The sequence below is a fragment of the Palaemon carinicauda genome, chromosome 4, assembly GCF_036898095.1.
Source record: "Palaemon carinicauda isolate YSFRI2023 chromosome 4, ASM3689809v2, whole genome shotgun sequence".
Lineage (NCBI taxonomy): Eukaryota > Metazoa > Arthropoda > Malacostraca > Decapoda > Palaemonidae > Palaemon > Palaemon carinicauda.
In genome coordinates this window covers 101626047-101631822 of record NC_090728.1, presented here as the reverse complement: position 1 = coordinate 101631822, position 5776 = coordinate 101626047, and positions in this window count along the sequence as shown.

Below are 5776 nucleotides of genomic sequence, written 5' to 3'. Positions count from 1 at the left end.
TGAATACTATGAGAGTTAAAAATCCTAATACAGAAAGTCTTTTAAAGTTTCAGAAAGGAATAATTTCATCATGTAAATCTACCATTGCTTTGTTCGATATGTTAAAAAGCTCCAATAGTATTGACTACCTACTCACACAAAGACTAAATCAAGATTGCCTTGAACATTTCTTTGAGTGTATAAGGCAAATGGATGGGCACTATGATTATCCTTATGCTGTGAACTTTAAATTTTGGCTAAAAATAATTTTACTAGGAAAGGAAATTAAAGTATTAAGTGAAAAGTGTAATATCACCACTGCTGAAAAATCTCATGAATCAGCCAAAGACGATGAATCTATAACGAAAGAAAGGACTTGCCGTTAGAAATATGCCTAACAACGCAGATATTCAGAAATTTAGATTTTGATTTAGAGAAAGATGCTTTAGACGAGGAAGAAGACCTTTTGAGAGCAAATAAAGAAAGAAAGATATTGGAGGAGTAATTGAGGAAGAAGCTCTTAAATACATTGGTGAATATATTGTAAAGAAATTTTGTGTAAAATATCCCGAGTTAGGAAAATGACAAGAAGTGCTAAGGAATGATACTTGGATAGCATGTGTTAATCGGGGGGAATTACATGCACATTCTAGTCAGTTTTTTTCACAGTTGTTAATAATGCGGGAGATTTTTAATGCTGTACACGGGGATGCTCTCATGGAGGGAAAAAATTGTTTTAAAAAGCTTTATTTAGAATGAACACAGTCTGGTATTGAAGTTCCTGACGATGTTATTGCTTTTTTTTTGTTAAGATATCGTTATATTTTCGAATGCGATATCTTAATAATTTGATAAAGTATAGAAAACCTCAAGGACAACCATGCAGGGAGGCCATAAGAAAAAAAAAATGAAAGTTGTAACTTAATAAAATATTTTCCAAAGGTAAAATGTTGTTTTATTTACATTGAGTGTGTGATAGATCTACGTTCTTAATGGGTCTCGCCAACACTAAGCCCCTTCAGATGACGTAGGTGCGCAGAAGAGGCTTAAAATCGGTACGCTGTCTGGCTGACCTGGTATATCTGGACCGTGGAATAAGTGTACATATCCTACAACAAAACAAGCGTAAAATAGCGTACGTAAAGCTGTATACGTAGTACCTTGTATTTGAATTGGTAACTACTACGTAGCATGTAAGACGGATTGTGATTGGTTCAAGTGCTGATAGATGACGAATCAGAACCCAAGTTTTGAAATCTAGCCTGTGAATGGTGTTTTGACCGCTTCTCCAACCTCCAGCATCTTTTCGCGGCCACTTCATTCGCCGCTCTCTCGCCGTGTAGATGCTGCTACGTTATTGTGAACTTTAATCTGTGCTGTGCGTGACTGTTTTAAGTTGAACTTTTTGTTGAACTTTCTGTTTAACCCCTACTGTACAATGGCTCTCAAGCGTTCTGTTTCTGCTAAGGCTGGTAGTGAGCCTAAACGCCACCGAAAGATGATGACGATTGCTGAGAAGGTGACGCTTCTCGCTATGTTAAAAGAAGGCAGAAGTTACGCGGCCGCAGCCCGCTATTTTGGAGTGAACGAATCCACCATTCGCTACATCAAGAAGGACGAGGCGAACATTAGAAAGACGGCTACCATCACCTTTAGCAGATCAGCGAAGCGAGTCGTTACCACGCGTAATAAAACGATCGTACGCATGGAAGGTGCTTTAGCAGTCTGGATTGCCGACTGCCGGAAGAAGAACATAGCCTTGGATACGAACACCATCCGAACCAAGGCTTTGGGCTTGTATGAGAATTTTGCGGCAAAGGAACCTCAAGACGACGATGGCGACCATGCTGAAGAAGAAGATGATGTAGATAACACTGATTCCCAGCCTCAGAAACAACGTTTTTCCGCCAGCAAAGGATGGTTCGCGAAGTTTCAGAAACGCTTCGGCCTGAAAAGCGTTTCCCTGCATGGCGAGGCTGCTTCCGCTGACACTGCCGCTGCTGAAACTTACGCGAACGAGACGTTCAAGAACATTATCGCTGAAGGTGGATACAAGCCGGAACAAGTATTTAATATGGATGAGACCAGCTTGTTTTGGAAGAGAATGCCGTCGCGAACTTTCCTGTTCAAAGAAGAAGCCAAAGCCTCTGGCTTTAAAGCATTCAAAGATCGTGTTACCCTCGTGATGTGTGGCAATGCTGCTGGATTTCTGCTAAAGCCAGGGCTTATTTACAAGTCGAAAAATCCTCGCGCTTTGAAAAATAAAAATAAGAATCTCCTCCCCGTGTACTGGATGCATAATCAAAAAGCATGGATTACGAAGATGCTGACCTCCAACTGGTTCCACCAGTGTTTTATCCCGCAAGTCAGCAAATATGACTTAGAGAAGGGCTTGCCATTTAAGATCCTTCTCCTTATGAATAACGCTGGTGGACACGCAACTGACCTGTCGCATGAGGGCATTCAGGTTGAGTTCCTGCCACCCAACACCACGTCATTAATTCAACTGATGGACCAGGGGGTTATCAGTGCGTTCAAGGCCCTCTACACGAAGAATACCTTGGCGGACCTCGTTGCATGTGTGGATGCTGCCCAAGAAGATGAAGATGAAAATTTCAATTTGAAGGCGTACTGGCGGAAGTACACAATAGCCACGTGCCTGCAGAACATCCAGAAGGCACTGCAAGAAATGAAACCTGCTACTGTTAATGCGAGCTGGAAGAAGTTGTGGCCCCAGATTGTTTACGATGACGAGGGATTTACACCGTCTGAGATTCAACACTCTGCAATACGCAAATCTGTGCAGTTGGCTGCAATAATTGGAGGTGACGGGTTTGGCGACATGACGACTGAAGACGTCGACGAGTTGTTGGACTGCCATTCCCAGCCGCTAACTGACGCAGACCTAGAAGACCTGACGAAATCGGCCAGTGAAGAAGACAGTGAAACGCAGGAAGAGACCCAAGAAAATGTCAAAGAAACGGGCTTAACATTAGAACGGCTTGCCAAGTTCTGCAACCATGTGAAGGAGGTGAAAGAAATGTCGCAAGAGTGGGACGAGGATATGGTTCGGTCTATGCAATTCTGCAACAAGATCGATGACATCATGACTCCCTACAGGATGCTCTTCGAGCGAAAAAAGAAGCAGCGGCAGCAACTTCCGATCACAATGTTCTTCCAGCCTCGCAAAAAAGAGCCAGTTCCTCCTGCTACTACGCCTTCGGAAGAAATTGAAGAAGTGTCCCAGGAAGAAGTTGAAGAGGTGTCCCTGGAAAAGACACCTCCGTCTGAAGAGACGTAAAATACTATCATTGGCTGCACAGTAGAAGACATCATCAGCTTCATCATCATCATTTCTACTGTGCAGCAAATTCATCGCCATCATCATTCAAGTTTTTCTTCAACTTCTTTCATGGTGAGTACAGTAACAATCTTTATTTCTTTTATACATGTTTTACTTTAATATTCTAACATTTTAATATTTGTGCATGTTTTAGTTTAGTATGCATTAAGTTAAAGGGAAGGTTTTAAAAGTCTGAATATACATGTTATAACCTATCATATTTTTTTGTTTAAAATTTACATTTACGTACGTAAAACAACTCTCTCTCTCTCTCTCGTAAATTGTTTTCCTGCTTTGCTACTTATGTACTGTATGATTTTATATAGATATGGTAAATAATATTTGTAATAACATTTTCTAAAAGCTTTTACTGTAATATCATTATTTATCACTTTCATCATGCACGTTAAATGCCTTCGTTTGTTTACTGTATTACAATCGAAAATGGAGTGTACTTTATGACGCCGCTGTTTCAGGCGGCGTCATAAAGAAAAACATTTCATTTGGAAGTCCTAAGAAAAATTAAGTAAAACATTGGTAATAACAAAATCAACACACTGTACTGAATAATCAATATAATCGATGCAAAAACTAACCTATACACAGATGTGTAAATGCGTTTGTTTCTTCATTATGATCAGAGATAAACGTAAACAAAACATTGGTTGCCATTTTTTATCGTGCTTTTTGGCGTGTTTAGGAAACGCATGATATAAAATCACCTTTAATATTTGTGCCTGTTTTAGTTTAGGGTACTGTAGTACATGCATTAAGTGTTCTGTACATTAAAGGGTAGTTTGTTAACAGTACTACGTACAAGGGAAGGTTTTAAAAGTCTGAATATACATGTTAAATAAATACGTAAATATGGTGTCACTACTTCGCGGATTTTCACCTATCGGGGTCGGGTCTGGAACCTATCTACCGCGATAAACGAGGGCTCACTGTACTCCCATTCCTATTTTCCATTCCTTCTTCTCGCATTTCCCAAATTCATTGATCTCGCTAATTTTTTTGAATTGGCGTAGATGTAACGGAGAAAATGTGCAAAGAGAGGGAACTTGCCTGCTGCCAACCGCCCCTCTTATCTCTTTGTCATATTGTTTCGTCCTTCTCTCTCCCTGGTGTTTCCCTTAACTGTATCCAATAACAATGCAGTGCATGTAATATTCTCATTTTACTGTCGTATTTATAATAGGAAACATAGCAAATTATAATTTTATGAATTGTTTACATTTAAATCAGCTGATCACCCCTGCCTATTCCTTCGTCAACCTCAATTTTCGGATCGAATAACTCCCTTATTATCAAGACAAGCTACCGAAGGATATTTTATATTTACCAAAAGAAACAATTATTACTTGATCTATCATTTTCCAATTAGCATATTAATTCCAATAGCTTTATTTGAAATGCTTCTCTCATATTTCATTTACTTGTACTGTGAGTTGAATCAAATAACGTTAACCAGAGTTTCATTCATGTTGCCGATGCACGATATTTTATAGTTTTTAGCTCTGTGGTGCTTGATTATAAAGCTTGAATAGAGACTTGGCAGAAAAACAAAGATTTCATTTATGAGAGAGAGAGAGAGAGAGAGAGAGAGAGAGAGAGAGAGAGAGAGAGAGAGAGAGTATACAGTGAACCCTCGTTTATCGCGGTAGATAGGTTCCAGACGCGGGCGCGATAGGTGAAAATCCGCGAAGTAGTGACAGCATATTTACCTATTTATTTAACATGTATATTCGGACTTTTAAAACCTTCCCTTGTACGTAGTACTGTTAACAAACCACCCTTTAATGTACAGAACACTTAATGCATGTACTACAGCACCCTAAACTAAAACAGGCACAAATATTAAAGGCGATTTTATATCATGTGTTTCCTAAACACCTAAAAAGCACGATAAAAAATGGCAACCAATGTTTTGTTTACGTTCATCTCTGATCATAATGAAGAAACAAACTCATTTAGTGTACACATATATGTACGTATAGGTTAGTTTTTGCATCGATTATATTGATTATACAGTACTGTATGTTGATTTTTTTATTACCAATGTTTTAGTTTACGTATTTTTCTTAGGACTTCCAAATGAAATCTTTTTCTTTATGACGCCGCCTGAAACGACGGCGTGTACGCTCAGTAAACAACCACGCTCAGAACAAACAAGGCATTTAACGCGCATGATGATAGTGATAAATAATGATACAGTACATACAGTATTTACAGTAAAAGCATTTACAAAATATGTTACCTTACAAATATAAATTATACAGTACTTGTACGTAGCAAAGCAGGAAAACAATTTGAGAGAGAGAGAGAGAGAGAGAGAGAGAGAGAGAGAGAGAGAGAGAGAGAGAGAGAGAGAGAGAGAGAGAGAGAGAGAGAGAGAGAGAGATTGTTTTACGTACGTAAATGTAAATTTTAAACAAAAAAAATATGATAGGTTAC